This window comes from Pelophylax lessonae (genome assembly GCF_965119305.1).
Source record: "Pelophylax lessonae genome assembly, chromosome: 10".
Taxonomy (NCBI): domain Eukaryota; kingdom Metazoa; phylum Chordata; class Amphibia; order Anura; family Ranidae; genus Pelophylax; species Pelophylax lessonae.
Genome location: NC_138777.1, coordinates 87,185,795 through 87,202,826, shown reverse-complemented (window position 1 = coordinate 87,202,826; position 17,032 = coordinate 87,185,795). Strand labels below are relative to the sequence as shown.

Below are 17,032 nucleotides of genomic sequence, written 5' to 3'. Positions count from 1 at the left end.
TTAATAAAGTTCCATTACCTTGTTACGCAGGTCTTTTGAAAGTTCTTTTCTGCTCCCCATGGCTCAGTATCTTGCCTGCTCAGTATCTTGCCTGCTCAGTACATCCACGTGAGAGCTGACAAACTCATTGACTATTTATACACAGACACTAACTGCAATTTAAAAAGCCACAGATGTGGGAAATTAACCTTTAATTGCCATTTAACCTGCGTCGCCTTGTATGACTGTACCAAGGCCAAACTTTCCATCAGGGCCATTTTGATAATTTCCATTATCATTATGTCTTAAAAAGGAGCCACACAACTTTCTGAAAATAAATGGCTTCATATGATCACTATCCTTAAATATAAGAAGTTTTTTTGCATGATCAGTCATATTTTCAATATCAGTGCCAAGACCCCACGATTTCTGCCAAGGTATGCAAACTTTTGAGCAGGACTATATAACAGAGAATCAAGTTGTGCAGCACATTGCAGCAAACAGTTGGCATGGCCACATCGCATCCAACCTTAGGGACCGGTCGGAGTCAAGTATAGCTACTGCCTGGTCAGCCATACTTCCAATTGCCAGAGAGTTTTTTTCACCATGGCGACCCGTTGGGGAGGAACTATCTAGCTTTGCATTACCCAGTTTCAGCGTCAATTTCCTGGACTGAGATACATGCACAGAGAGGACACCTTTTCATCTTGGGACCAGCTACAAAGTAAGTTAAAATGCTGCAATCAGGTAAATGGAGTAGAGGAGACTGAGGAAATGCTTCCATTTGCTTGCAGCAGGCTGATTATCTTTGCCTAAGCATAGTCACCTGGCTGAAGCCCAACGACTGTTTTTTACTGATAAATTATGTAATGTGATGAAAATAATATGCTTTAAATGATGACATTCAGAAATGTATTTATGCAGACCTAATGTTCTACTGTATGGTTCTATTCACATCTGCATGTTTTATGTGTGTTACAAGTGTTAAAGGTGTTCCTTGCTGCTTTGTGGATGCTGTTTCTAGAAAAATACATTATGTGGCACAGTTCAAGGGCAACACACGTACAAATGCACTAAAAAGCATCTAAAATATGAAAAGCATCTACAATGCATGACACCAACAACAAACCTAATACATGCAGATATGAACAGAGTGGCCTCTCAAACAATATTATTACATTTGATAAAGCTTTATAAACATACATCATGAAGCAAGGGTTCACCAATCCATTCACCCTCATAAACATCACATAAAAAGCCTAGAGAAGCCAATAGTAGTTTATTGTTTACAGGGTGTGCCTAGTATATTTATGCAAAGAAAATTAATAGAGAAAAAAGATATACAACATACCTTTAGTAAACACCTGACATCGCCAGTGAACAATATTCCATACAGCCAGTATTTGAGAGTTAGGTGTAATGGTACATATGACAATGACTTTGGATAGAAAGTTGTGTCTCTGAGGAAAAGATTACATGAGAGGGGTTATAGCAATAAAGTATTAAAGAGAGCTTATCAAAAAGCCAAGCAAAATGCACGTGAGACCCCTAATTTACAATGTACCGCCCAAAAGATTCAGACACACAGCCAGACATGATTTCTCTTTTCTTATAGGAAAGGTTATATATTTTATGATGGGTAAACCATTTATGCGTTTTATACACTGTAACACAGTATGATATTTGTTTGGAATTTGATTAATAATATCTTTTTACAAAGTGATGTACAGTATTATGTCATTTTGGAGCTGACTGGCACCTGGGAGGAACCCCCGCCCCACATTCAATAGCGGGGGGTTGTTTGGACATGTGTCTCTGTACTGGTAGATTTTTTTTTGGCCTGGGCCACTCCCCCTCTTCTCTTATGTTTCTCTCCCCTTGCTCCCCTATTAGCGTGTTGCCAATATGTTTGTCATGATCATTATATGTTGTGAGGATATGGGATGCCCAGCGAACATAGTATATGGCTTTCCCAAGATGGCCCTCTATATGGGATTTCTCAAATATGGAGCCGGTCCAGGCATATGGGCGCATACTCAGTGTGTGCGATTCATATTTATTGTTTTTATCAGTCCCAGTACAATCCTTTTGGTTGTGGTAAACATTGTGCGTGTCCCCACTAACACTGACGTCACATGCCAAAACATGTGATGTACGTCATGGTGGTTGAGGGGTTGGGGACAGTAGCATATGTAGGGAGCAGTCTTTTCTACCGTGAGGCTGATATAAGCCTCTGGGCTGAGCCATCATGTGCAGAGGATAGGTGTTCGTTGTAGGGTGATTGCTTTGACCTGCTGACTATATGTTATGTGGGTTGCTAGTATAAGGTTACCATCCATCCCCATTTCCAGGGCACAGTCCCCATTGTGAGGTGTCTGTCCCCAGGGAAACAGGTGTCCATGGATTTGTCCCTAAGAGCTGACTCCGCAAACTTCACGTGCTCAGGCTTCAATTCATCAAACTACACAAAAGTGTCAGTTCAAAAATGGCACCAGTAGAGTGCTCTGTGCATGCACAGCCATTAATGTTGCTGCGCATGCGCAGACCTCTCCAGCCGTGCTGATTTGGACTGACACTGGCACAGCACGGTTGGAGTAGCCTGCACATGCGTGGCAGCATAATTGGCCAAACAAATACAGAGCCATTTTCGAACCAACGCTTGCGCGGTGTGATGAACTGGAGCGTGTGCACTGTGAAGATTACAGTCTACCTTGCTCCCAGGAATGATGTTGAGCCCTGGGAATGACAGATACAAGCCACAATCTGTGAGATCCCTGAACTTTTTTTTCTGACCTCTGAACTTTCTTTTTTATTTATTCCTGACCCATTAATGGAGCACAGGGTAGAGGGGTCAGGATTACATAATGCACGGAGTTCAGGGGTCACGATTAAGGAATGCACAGAGCCCAGAGCCTGAACTCTGCATCACAATTGTATAATTTTAGTATATAGTCTCAGACTCATATGTGGAACTTTCAAAGTCCCAACTCCCTTTTCTTTTTTTGGGGTAGATATTTTGGAGTTGATAACAAGACTGATAACAGGCAGCTCACAAAAGCACTAAAACACATCTTATTTTAAATAAGATATACATGATATCTAAAAAGGATCCTATATTAGTATGTCACCCCTAGCATAGGTCAGGATTGGTAGCAGATATTATCTGTAAAGTGGTGGTAACTTTACACCACTATCATCAGATGTAACAAAACAAAGAACTTGTGGCATATAAAATAAAATGCTTTCTCCAGTAAAGTAAAGTTTGTGGGATTAATTAATATATTAAACTACAGTTTAAAGTATGGCAGACTTGGGCCCCTCTCACATGGGGCAGATTCTGTTCCTATCAACAGGGAATCAGCTCACAGATCCCCTGCTGATCAGAGCAGGAAACTACAGAATAAGGGGATTGGAGCTGCTCTGTGCAAAACCCCTGAACAGAGCAAGTAAGCATAACAAGTTTGTTATTTTAATTAAAAAAAATAAAGATTTACAATCCCTTTAAAAAGGCCTAGATGTATGTGAACCAAAGCTAAAATGGAAAACAAGTATAAAACATGGCAATATCTTATAACAAAGATTAGAGTTTTCTGACCCAGTGACACTCATGAGATATAAAACAATAATAAAACCTGACAGGGGGTCTACATTCTTTCTATTCATCCCCAAACAAAGAAAAACATGTCTAATGCCTGGGTAGTTGTATAGCCTGAATAATACTAGTTTTTACATTAAATTCCATAGAGATGTCTGGCAAGGTATAGTGCACAAAAAGACAGGGACGACAGCATGCCAACAGCCCTGCCGTTCTAGCCCATTGCCTATGTTGCATTTCTGTCTGTGAACTCTGTAGATGGTAAACTGAAGTATAGCACACAAATGCCTATATTTGTTTTACTTGTAAGGCAAGAAAAATCTTTTTTATCACTTATATTTGTTTTTCTTGTAAGGCAAGAAAAATCTTTTTTATCACTTTTCTTATAAAAAAAAAAGAAAATATTACTACAGTTCTTGCATACACAGTTGACAGTTTTCTCTCATTCTGAGAAATAGGCATACCTACAGCAAGTTAATGAGCCACTTATTGCATATGACTATCTAAGAACTATGGCTTGTAAATGAACTGTTGTATTATTTAAATGTTTAGAGATAAAAAGCAAGAATTACATTTAGAGCTTTGAGTCACAACATTCAATAAAACTAGTAAGATGCTATGCCTATGCAAAGTGAATAAACTACTGATTAGTGCAGTGAACACTGGCTGTCTCTTTGCTTTCACTGAATTTCATGCAATGCGTTAATGCTTACTTAAAGCGGACCTTCAGTCATTTTTTTACTTTCCATCTATTAAATCCTCTGCCCTTGTTTTAAATTTGGATAGTAAAACATTTTTTTTCTGCCACTAAATACCTCATGCAGCCCACTTTCTCTTTCTTGTCTAGTAATTAGCCTATTGAATCCAAACTGAAAAGAGACCGCTCCAGGTGAGATGGTGTCAGGTGCTGGTCGGATCCGTAATCCAAGAGCTATTTGATCAAGAAGAAAGTGACCGCACTCTGAGATGAAAATCAAACAGGAGTGTATTTATTCCACATCAAAAATAGGCATCAAACTTCAAACTGTGAGACATAGGACAATAGGTAGACGCATTTCACGACTAAGGATGTCGCTTACTCATGTACTTACTCATCTTCTTGATCAACTAGTAAATTAGCCTAGGCTAATTACATCATGCACAGCTTTCTCTCACTCTCGTGAGAGTTTTCCAGCAAAGGAGGAGGAGTGAGTCATAGGAGAGCCAATGAGAGTTGCAAAGCTGGAGGGGGCTCGATGAGGGTGTAGATAACAGGAAACTGCAGAGATCCACGAGGAGAAATGTGCAGGCAAGCAGTGGTGTGAGTGTGTCTGTCTGTCTGTATATGTATATGTATATATATATGTGTGTGTGTCTGTATATATATGTGTGTGTGTATATAGGAGTATGTGTGTGTGTGTGTCCAGAAAGTGAACAGGCAGCAGCTTCAGCTGCCCACAGTTACAATGTTACATAGTTAGTGAGGTTGAAAAAATACACCAGTCGATTCAGTTAAACCTATGATGTGTGTGTGTTTGCTGTTAACTGTACATTGTATACCCCTCTTTGTTGTGGTCTTTAAGGTGCCCATCTAATAGTTTTTTGAAACTATGGATGATCCCTGCTGATACCACTGCTTGTGGAAGAGAATTCCACAGCTCTGACAGTAAAGAACCGTTACTCAGTTTAAGGTTAAACCGCTTTTCTTCTAGTTTTAGTGAGTGGCCCCGTTTCATATTGAATTACCTTTCTCTGAAAAGTTTGTTCCCTATGCTAGGGTCATCAATATGGTATGTGTACATTGATATCATATCCCCTCTCAAGCCTCTCTTCTCCAGAGAGAATAAGTTCAATGCTTGTAGTTTTTCCTCATAGCTGATGTCCTCCATTCCCCTAATTATCTTTGTTGCCCTTCTCTGGACTCTCTACGGTTCCAGCACATCCTTTCTGAGGAATGGTGCCCAGAACTGGAAGGCATACTCAAGATGTGGCCGGACCAGAGTCTTGTGGAGTGGAAGAATAATCGTTGTATCTCTGGAGTGAATCCCCTTTTTTTTTATACATGCCAGTATTCTGTTGGCTTTGATTGCAGCAGCTTGGCATTGCATGCCATTGCTAAGCTTGTTGTCTACTAGGACCCCCTGGTCCTTTTCCATTTTAGATTCACCCAGTGGTTCTCCCCCTAGCGAGTAACTTGCATTCATATCTCTGCATTACCTTTCGTGCATTACCTTACATTTTCAATATTAAACCTCATTTGCCATGTAATTGCCCACCCCATTATTTTGTTCAAGTCTGCTTGTAAGGTTACCACGTCCTGTATAGAAGATTTTGGCCTGCTTAGCTTAGTATCGTCTGCAAATACCGAGATTGTGCTGTTTATCCCATCCTCTAGGTCGTTTATGAATAAATTAAACAGGATTGGTCCCAGGACAGATCCTTGGGGGACCTCACTTTCCACACCCGACCAATCGGAGTACTCCCCATTTATCACCACCCTCTGGACTCGCCCCTGGAGCCAGTTTTCAATCCAGGTATTCACCCTATGGTCCATACCTACGTACCTTAGTTTGTACAGTAATCGTTTGCGGGGAACTGTATCAAATGCTTTTGCAAAGTCCAGACACACCACATCCACAGGCCTCCCTTTATCTAGATGACAGCTTACTTCTTCATAGAAGGTTAATAGATTGGTCTGGCAAGAACGATTCTTTGTGAATCCATGCTGACTACTACTAATGGTACCGTTTTCATTACTAAAGTCTTGTATATAGTCCCTTATTATCCCCTCCAAAATCTTGCAGACTATTGATGTTAGGCTAACTAGCCTATTTCTTGGCCCTTTTTTAAATATTTGTACCATACCACGTTGGCTTTTTTCCAATCAGCTGGCACCATTCCTATCAGTAGACTATCCATAAAAATTAGGAACAATGGTCTGGCTATCACCTGGCTGAGTTCTTTAAGGACCATCTGGGTCCTGGTGACTTATTTATGATAAGTTTTTCAGGTCTAGTTCTGAGTCTGTCTTCTGTTAACCATGAGGGTGCTTCCTGTGATGTGTTATTAATTTTAACATTACAAGCTGGGTTAATGTAACCCCCCAATTTTTTATGAAGACTAGGGAGAAGAATTTTATTTAGCACCTTCACCTTCTCTCTCTCTCTGTCCTTTTTAGCCAGATTCCCTTCTTCTTCTTTTATAGGGCCAATATGTTCTGGCCTCACTTTCTATTTATAAACTTAAAGAATTTCTTGGTATTTTTTTTTTTACTCTCTTCCGCTATGTGCCTTTCGTGTTCTATTTTAGCCGCCTTGATTGCGCCCTTACATTTCTTATTGCACTCTTTGTAATGTTGGAATGCTGCCTATGACCCCTCAGCCTTGTATTTTTTGAAGGCCTTTTCCTTCCTTCCCTGAAATAGTTTTTTAGGACTCTCCATCTCTTTCTAACTTTGTCATTGGTACCCACGTGTACCATGACAGCTGGGTCTTCCCCAGCCAATTATCTGTCCACCAGATAAAATTGGTAAAGGGCTCCACTGAGCACCCAATTAATTCACCACCAAGCAGAAAAAGCTACAGTAAAAACAGTGCTTAGAAATAAAAGATACACCTTAACATATCCAGTTTAAAAAAAACTGAATTTTTGTAAAATCTTACCGTAAAATTCCTTTCTCTTAGTCCTCCGACAGTCGCCGCCCACTCATACAGTCTTCACCAATGGGTATTGACTTCATCTCCACAGGAGTAACTAGGCATAAGACTTGTTAAAAAACAAAGCATCTACATAGACACACCCATGGGGGCTGTCCCACTGGTCCAATACCCCCCCCCCCTGCTATCAGCCATCCCAACTCAGTTTGTTAGCAAGCAGTTAAGTGTATAAGAACCCCAATAGAGGGGCGGGGGCGGCGACTGTCGGAGGACTCAGAGAAAGGAATTTTACGGTAAGATTTTACAAAAATTCAGTTTTCTCTAACGTCCTCCGATAGTCGCCGCCCACTCATACAGTCTTCACCAATGGGGATGTCCCAAAGCAGTGTAGACATGAGGGGCGGGAAAAAGCAACCGTCAGAAAAGGAAACGCAGTACCCACATCAGAGAAAGGAATCTTACATGAACAGAAAGGCAACCCTCTGGGTAACAAAAAAGGCTCAACAGGAGCAACTACCCAGGAAAGCAAATAACCAAGGGGGTGAACAACCCCAACAGCCAGGGACCCAAAAACCAGGGTTCCCTTACGGCACTGCTGCACAGAGAACTTTGCGGCCAAAGGAGGCATCTGCCGATGCCAGAACATCAATTTTGTAAAATTTTGAAAAGGTGTGCACTGACGACCAAGTCGCAGCATTACACACCTGGGCCACTGAAGCCTGATGTCGGAGAGCCCAGGACGTACTCACAGCTCTGGTAGAATGCGCCTTGACAGGGAAGGGTGGAACCCGTTCCTTCAACTAATAGGCCTGAACAATTGTCTGTCTGATCCATTTTGAAATGGTCGCCGCAGACACAGCCATACCCTTCCGAGGTCCCTCAGGAAGGACAAAGAGAGAATCCGATTTTCGAAAGGATTCAGTCGACGACAGGTAAACCCTGATCGCCCTGACAACATCCAAGGAATGCAAAGCAACCTCCTTAGGATGCTTAGGCTTCTCACAGAGTGAAGGCAAAATGATGTCCTCATTAAGGTGAAAATCCGAAACCACCTTTGGAAGAAAGGACAGGTTAGGTCACAAGACCACTTTATCCCTATGAACCACCAGGTAAGGGGAGCAGCAAGACAAAGCCGCTAACTCCGACACTCTGCGAGCAGAAGGGATCGCCACGAGAAAGGAAACCTTCTTTGACAGCAGAGGCAATGAGATTTCCCTGATGTTTTCAAACGGGGAACGTTGTAACACGGACAGAACCAAGTTCAAGTCCCATGGAGGTAAGGGCTCCCTTCGAGGAGGAGCCAAGTGACGCACACCTTGAATGAAGGTGCGAATCAAAGAATTAGACGCCACTGGGCGCTGGAAAAGGACAGCCAGTGCAGATACTTGGCCCTTAATCGTGGCCAGCGCAAGGCGCTGGTCCACACCAGATTGAAGGAAAGCCAGCACTCTCGCCACCGAGCATGAACGAGGAGAGAAGCCCCTGGACTCACACCAGGCAAAATAAGCTTTCCATGTACGGTAATAAATCTTATCAGATGATGCTTTTCTAGCCTTAATTAAGGTAGGAATGACCTCTGAGGAGAGACCCCTGTCCCTCAGGACCTGGCTTTCAACAGCCATGCCGTTAAAGCCAGCGATGGAAGATCAGACCCTGAGACAGTAGATCTTCTCGCATTGGCAGCTGCCATGGAGGCTCGATGGCCAGGTGAACGATGTCCGCGTACCAGGACCGGCGTGGCCAGTCCGGCGCCACCAGGATCACCAATGTTGGTTCCGAGGCCAACCTGCGAAGGAACCTGGACAACAACTGAATCGGAGGAAAGGCATACATCAGATGATACTGATGCCAAGGTACTACCAACGCATCCGAGGCGTCTGCCAGAGGATCGCGCGTTCTTGCCACGAACCTTGTGGTTTAGCCGAGACGCGAACAGATCCACATCCGGGGATCCCCATTTCGCACACAGCATTCGAAACACCTCCGGGTGCACGGACCATTCCCCCTGGTCCAGGGTCTGGAGGCTCAGGTAATCGGCCTGCCAATTCTCTACACCTGGAATGTGAACTGCCGATATTGCCGGGACATGAGTCTCGGCCCAAGACAGAATACTGGTCACTTCCTGGGCCGCCCGGGCACTCTTGGTGCCCCCTTGGTGATTGATGTAGGCCACCGCAGTGACGACAATTCGTTGTCCTGGAGGGCTCTGACCTCGTTCTGTAGGGTCCGCAGCTTGTCCTCCGGCAGAAACACCATCGCTTGAGCTGAGTCCAGAACCATCCCCAAATATGGGAGATGAACCGAAGGAGATAAGGTCGACTTCTGCACGTTGATGGTCCATCCGAACTCCTGAAGCGTCTGTACCGTAGTGGACAAATTGCGCAGCAGGCTCTGGCTGGTACTCGATCTTAACAGGAGATCGTCCAGATATCCCAAGACTGCAATTCCCTGCGCCCGCAACAGGCCCAGAACTGGAGCCAGCACTTTGGTAAACACCCTTGGAGCCGAATCGAGACCGAAAGGTAACGCCACAAACTGATAGTGTTCCTCCACGATAGCGAATCGGAGGTACCTCTGATGACCCTTGAAAATGGGGATGTGTAGATACGCATCCTTTAGGTCGATAGAGGCCAGGAACTCGCCTGGACTCAGGGAGGCCACCACCGAACGGATCGATTCCATGCGGAACTTCCGAACGCGTACAAAGCGGTTCAGAGCTTTCAAGTCCAGAATCGGACGCAACTTGCCCTCCTTTCTGGGCACGGTAAACAGATTTTAGTAAAACCCCCGAAATCTGTCCCGATGAGGCACCGGGACGACCACCCCCTGGGCGAGGAGATCTTGAACCACCTGATGCAGGTCCTGTAACCGCCCTGGGGTCAAATGAAGATTTGAGGGAAAGAATCTGTCCGCCGGCCGTGAAAGGAATTCGATCTTGTAACCCGATCTAATGATTTCTTGAACCCATCTGTCCGGAATTTGGAGCAGCCAAGGTTGGAGGAAACCGCGCAAACTCCCCCCTGAAACGGGTGAGGGCGTCCCATCAGGCAGAGACGGACTGGGCCGCCGCACCAGCCTGGCCGGATTTTGGCTTGCCCGCCCAGGGCCTTTTATGGCCACCCTGGCCCTTGAAGGGTTTCCCCTTGTTCTGTGCCTTGAAGGCACGAAAGGACCCCTGATTCGGTTTAAAGGAGGGGCCCCGCTTACCGTGGAAAAACTTGCCTTTAGGATTCTGGGGCAACAGAGTGCTCTTGCCCCCAGTGACCCCCTTTAACCAATTCATCCAGGGATTCCCCAAACAGGCGAGACCCAGCATAGGGGATGTCAGCCACCGTTTTTCTCGAAGTCTGGTCAGCCGATCAGCTCTTTAACCATATCAGGGGACGGTTAATCACTGCGACACTGGACAGGCGCGCAGCCAATGGGGCCTCATTCAAGGCCGCATCACACAAATACATGGCTCCTTGATGGATCTGGTCCACCATCGCCACAGTAGTAGGAGGAATGGAATCAGCCACAAGGGTGCATCTTAGCACCTTGGTTCAGTCCGCCACAGCCTGAGCCGCCATGACAGAGGTGAAAATGGGCTTTAGCAGGGAACCCGCCACCATGTAGGCATGGCGGGCAAGGGATTCCATTCTCCTATCCGCAGGATCCCTAAATACCGGAGAATCTTCAGTGGGTACTAGAGTGGCCTTGTTCAATCTGGCCACAGTGTAATCCCCCTGAGGGGCCACACACCAGCGCGAATCCGTAGGAGACGCAAAGGGATAAAGGAGTTGAAACCTTTTTGGCACCACAAAGGTGCGTTTTAAATGACGCCATTGATCATTCACAGTAGCGTGAAACTCAGCGGGGCAAGGGAACACCTGCGCCGCCTTGCGGGTCTTGTGTGTGCCAAAAGAGGACACAATGCCCGGAGGATTGGGCTCATCCTCTAAATATAGTGTTTCTTTAATGGCAAGAATCAGCGCATCCATAGCTGCGCGGTCCTCGGCCGCCCCAGGGGGGGAATCATCTACGCCTGCAACCTCCGCCTCCCCCTCAGACTGAGAAGAGCGAGACCCCTCAAGGGGTATGGCACCTATGGCAACCATATCAGATTCAGAATCAGAAGACAAGGACAAACGAGGCCTTTTTCTGGCAGCACGTTCAGACATCAGAATCTCCACTTTGGACACCAAAGTCGCCACTGCAGCAGACAAAGTAGACAGAGCAGAGGATTCAGAGGAACCTGAATCCCCCACCAGGGCTGTGGGAAATTTGCTGTCCTGAGAATCCATGTTAAAAACAAAAAAACTTTTTTTTTTTGTTATATGGTACTGGCCCTTTAAGCGCGCCGCGGACCCCCGCAGCACACTGCTACAATGACTGTGAAAACACAGACCCTCAATCAGGATAACTGATAGCCAGAAGGATTGCACAAGTAAAAAGACAGCAGACAGACCCCCACAAGTGTTACCACCGCAGCCGAACTCTCCAGAGTAAAAGGAGGAAGTGATGTCACCGCAGGAGGCTGAACTGAGGCTTCAGGCTAAGGAAAAATGGTTGCCAATAGAAAGTAATGGGAGGCTTCGGTAAAATGGCTGCCGACATGTGCTCAGAAGGAACGTTTGCCACACACAAGATGGCGCCGCAAGGCGCCAAAATACACCACATACAATGATGTATAAGCGCCCATAGTGAAGCCAGACATGCTGCCCACACCTTAAATGGCGGACCGGCGGTTTTTAACCCCGCAGCAGTCGCCACACGTGTCTGTACCTCCAAAAAGCACCCTAAAGTGACACAGGAGAGGAACCCCACAAATCCACACAGCGCACAGGCTGTGAGAGAAAACCCCCGCAGGGACCGGGATCAGGGAGCCCAAAAACGCACAGACATAAGGAAATAACACAGACACAGGACTGTCAGCCCCAGACAGAGGCCCTACACAGAATGTACTTACTTGTACCCGATGACGTGGGGTGCCTCTCATCGACGGGAAACCGCCCACCCTCAGATGGCAGGGGTGCCGTCAGCCAAAAAACACAGGATGCTAACAGTGCGCGGAGAACCGTGGAAGAAACGTCCAGGCGAGGTAGCCACCTCGCAGGCTGCATCCCTGAGGACAGGGATGGGTCGTTTGCAAGGCCAGGGCGAACACATAGCCCGCTAAACGCTCGATGGCGGGCTGGGATTCCATCAAGCCCTCTGTCCTGGAGAACCAGGACGACCAGTCCGACTCCCAGCTCCGCAAACGCCGTCTTCATTCGAAGATCCGACTAACTAACGCTGACAAAATAAACAGCTAGTAGTGCAAAGAAAAAACACATTTGCAGTAAATAAAATTATAAAATAGAAGAAGAAGGCTGAGACTAAAGCCCCAGCACAGGGAAGCCTATCTTACTCCTTAACTAGGCAGAAGACAAGCTGAGTTGGGATGGCTGAAAGCAGGAGGGGGGGGTGTTGGACCAGTGGGACAGCCCCCATGGGTGTGTCTATGTAGATGCTATGTTTTTTAACAAGTCTTATGCCTAGTTACTCCTGTGGAGATGAAGTCAATACCCATTGGTGAAGACTGTATGAGTGGGCGGCGACTGTTGGAGAACGTAAGAGAAAAAGTGTTTATATATATATACTGTATACACACACACACACACTTGCCGACCACTTTCTAGTTCTTCGTAGAATAAATTCAACAAGGTATTGGAAACATTCCTCAGAGATTTTGGTCCATATGGACATGATAGCATCAAGCAGTTGCCGCAGATTTGTCGGTTGCACATCCATGATGCAAATCTCCCATTACACCACATCCCAAAAGTGCTCTATTGGATTAAGATATGGTGATTGTGGAGGCCATTGGAGTGCGGTAAACTCATTGTCATGTTCAATAAACCAGTTTGAGATGATTTGAGCTGTGTGATATGGTGCATTATCCTGCTGGAAGCAGACATCAGAAGTCACTATAGTCACAATAATCAGGTAGCTCAAGTGGTTAATGAGCCAGGAATTAAGATTACAATTTGCTGAAGAAAATTATTCCATGATTTATTTTTTATGTCCAATTGTTTGTTTGTTCTATGATATATTTTCAGAGTACATGAAGACATTGACACAATAGAAAAAAGGGGGTGTTATAAAACTTTGTACTGGTAGTGTATATATAGAGCAGCCCCTTCTTCTGGGGTCCCCCACCGGAGATCTTGGCTCCTCCTCTTCTGTGTCTGCCCCCATAATAAGCACTTGCTATGGTGCCAGATGTGCAGGCTCAAACCCGAGCCAGGCTGTGTGCGCCCATTGACACATACTGTGCGGCGTGGCTCTGCTCCACACTCTTCCAGGATTTGACTGCCAGCAGCAGTAGCCAATGGCTTTCGCTACCCTCGGGCAAGCTGGTAAGGGGGGGGGGGGAGGAAGAGAGAGAACAGGCGAGCACAGCACTGGATCGACTAAGGACTCAGGTAAGTATGTGGAGGGGGGGGGGGCACTAAAAGTAGTAAAATGTTTTACCTTAAAGAAGGGAATACATTAGGGTAAAAAAACATTTTACCTTTAGAACCACATTAAAGCAGTGTTCCACCCAAAAGTGGAACTTACGCTCATTTGCTCCCCCCCTCCTCTGGTGCCACATTTGGCACCCTTCAGGGGGGAATGGGTACCTGTTTTTGACAGGTACCCTTCCCCACTTCCGGGAGACAGCACCGCGGCGCCGTCCCTCGGAAGTTCCGTCCAGCTTCTCCTTCCCCGGCTGCCGAGCCAATCAGAATGCGCAACGCAGTAGGGAGCCGGCTGTGAAGCCGAAAGGCTTCATTGCTGGTTTCCCTTACAGTGAATGGCAGCGGCAGCCAATATGAAAATCGGCTAGGGTCCTGACATTGCGGGCTCCCTGTACAGGTAAGTGTCTATATGTTCAAAGTCAGCAGCTATAGATGTTCAGTAACTTTCCAACGCTGGTATTTCCATCACCTCCATATAAGCATAACATAACAAAAACATCCATACGGTCCCCATGACTGTATATTATTCATGCCTGCTGGTCTTTAGGGAGGAGAGGTGACACACCCCACAATATCCTTGTATGTAAATACAATAAACTTTTACAGATGTAAGTGAAAAAAAACTCAAGCCCCATTATTGCCGACCGTGCCCAGCATCTGTGGACTACTTTGATGCCTATAATTTATTATTACAAAGATCTGTCTGTATAAACAAGCTTGCCACATAGAGCACGTACAGTATATTGCACACTGAGACTTTGGATAACCATACTACACATATATATATTACAGTCAATGACAGGATTTGAGTTTTCATTGGATGTATGGAACACAACAAAAACATGTCACTGTAAACGTAAACTGGATTCACAAGGATACCGTGGAAAGGACCAATTATTTCTGTTCATCAAAATTCTAAAAACATACAAAAGCCAACCACAGCTCTATGCAACCTCGTCTTAAAATATCACCCAAAACAATCCTTTTTTGCTGCCTCTTTCCCCAGCTCTCGCCTCCAGGACTTCTCAAGATCCTCCACCAACTCCCTACTCTAATCTGTATGGCTATCTCCTGCTCTGTCTGCCTTTAGGTGATCCCTGAAAGCTCATCTATGCAGGAAAGCTTACACGGTCCCTACCTAACCAAAAAATTTTGATTTTTTTGCATCAACTCATCTCCACACAGTTACATGCTCCCTTTTTGTACCACTTGCCCTTTCATTTTAGAGTGTAAACTATTATGAGCAAGGCCCTCCTAACCCTCTTTTCTTGAATTGTATTTTAACTGTACTGTCTCCCTTTATATTGTGAAGTGCTGCACATACTGTTGGCACTGTATAAATTCCTTATAATGATAAAGTGATTGTAAAGTCTCTTTTTTTAAAATATAAAACATGTTGGTTTTGCACAGAGAAGCCCAGATCCTCCTCTTCTCTGGTCCCTCTTCTGTGCTCCTGGCCCCTCCCTCCTGTTGAGTGCCCCCCATTGCAAGCTGAGTCATAGCTCCCGGTGTCCATTCAGACAGAGCCGCGACCCAGCCTCGTCCCCTCTCTCTCTTGATTGGCTGACTGACTTTGTTTGACAGCAGTGGGAGCCAATCGGGCCACGCTGCTGTCTCATCAAACGAGGAGGGGAGTCCCGGGCAACTGAAACACTCATGCAACATTGCTGGATAAAGGTGGGCTCAGGTAAGTATTTGTGGGGGGCTGCTGGACACAGGAGGTTTTTTTTTATCTTAATGGATAGAAAGCATTGGGATTAAAAAAAAAAAACTTTCTGCCTTTCAATCCCTTTAACCACTTCAGCTCCAGAACATTTACCCCCCCCCCCCCCTTAATGACCAGGCCATTTTTTTGCGAGATGTGCCGGTTTTCGGTAATGCGATAAATCGCAGTACTGCATACACACAGTATTGTTATTGTGGGTATTTTTTAAATACCGTCTTTTTCTCTCCATACACTGCCCCGAGTCTTTTTCTCTCCATACACTACTTCTGAGTATTTTTCTCTCCATACACTGCCCCCGAGTCTCCCCGACTCCTGGCTCAGCTGTCCTTTACTAGAACGGAGCCGCTACTTCCTGTATAGGTCCGGCTCACAGGCGGAGTGATATCAGATGCACTCTGCCTGTGACAGGAGGAGCCATACACAGGAAGCAGCGACTTTGCTCTATACTGCAGCCGCATGCTTCCTCCCGGGTTCAGCTACAGACAGGCAGACAGTGCCTACAAGCAAATCTCTGCAAGTACCTACCCACTACTATATGATATATATTATATCTATATTTATATATATATCTATATATAGATATCTATCTATAGATAGATAGATAGATAGATAGATAGATAGATAGATAGATAGATAGATAGATAGATAGATAGATAGATAGATAGATAGATAGATAGATAGATAGATAGATAGATAGATACTAGATAGATAGATAGATAGATAGATAGATAGATAGATAGATAGATAGATAGATAGATAGATAGATAGATAGATAGATAGATAATATACACAGGCATAGCAGCCCATTTAATCGAATGGGCTGCTATGCCTGCCTTTTCGGCTAAAAAACGGTGCATGCAGAATTTAAAAAAATGCATTGGCTGTGAAATCCATTCTGCTTTTGCACCATGCGACTTACCTGCAGTTCCTGCACACGCAAATATTGTTTTTTTTTTTTTTTTTTTTTTTTCAAATTTGCTGGTCTTTTTTTGTTTATAGTGCAAAAAATAAAAAATGCAGAGGTGATCAAATACCACCAAAATAAACTCAGTTTCTGGAAAAAAGACATATAAACATATATTTTATTTGGGTACAGTGTCGCATGTCCGTGCTAGGCATGTGACGGTATCAGATTTCCATGCTGCGATTAATTGATTAAGGTTTTGCCATGGTATACGGTATTATCACGGAATTAAAAAAATGCAGTGGTCTTGAAATCCATCCTGCTTTTGCACCATGCGACTTACCTGCAGTTCCTGCACTGGCAAGCTTTCTGCTTTTTTATATACGTGGGCCCAGCATTTAAAAACACAATTTTTTACTTTCTGCTACAAAACAGATCCAATAAAAAAATGCAAAAAATCGAATTTCTTCATCAATTCAGGTCAATGTGTTTTCTATTATGTATTGTTGGTAAAAAAAAAATCCCAATAAGCGCATATTGATTGGTTTGCACAAAAGTTATAGCATCCACCATCTATGGGATAAATTTATGGAATTTCTATTTATTTTTACTAGTAATGGCGGTGATCAGCAACTTAAAGCAGGATTGCAATATTGCGGCGGAAAATCAGACACTAACTGACACTTTTTTGGGAACCAGTGACACTAATAC

The 17,032-nt window shown here is 44.7% G+C and overlaps 1 long non-coding RNA gene across 1 annotated transcript in view; it reads right to left on the bottom strand.

Moving 5' to 3' along the window:
• The window catches only part of LOC309565002, a 403,393-nt gene that overhangs the window by 119,234 nt on the left and 267,127 nt on the right, over window positions 1-17,032 (bottom strand). Inside the window, exon 3 of the long non-coding RNA XR_014225774.1 lies at window positions 1,331-1,439. This is a non-coding gene — a long non-coding RNA (uncharacterized lncRNA). The remainder of the gene's footprint in view (window positions 1-1,330; window positions 1,440-17,032) is intronic.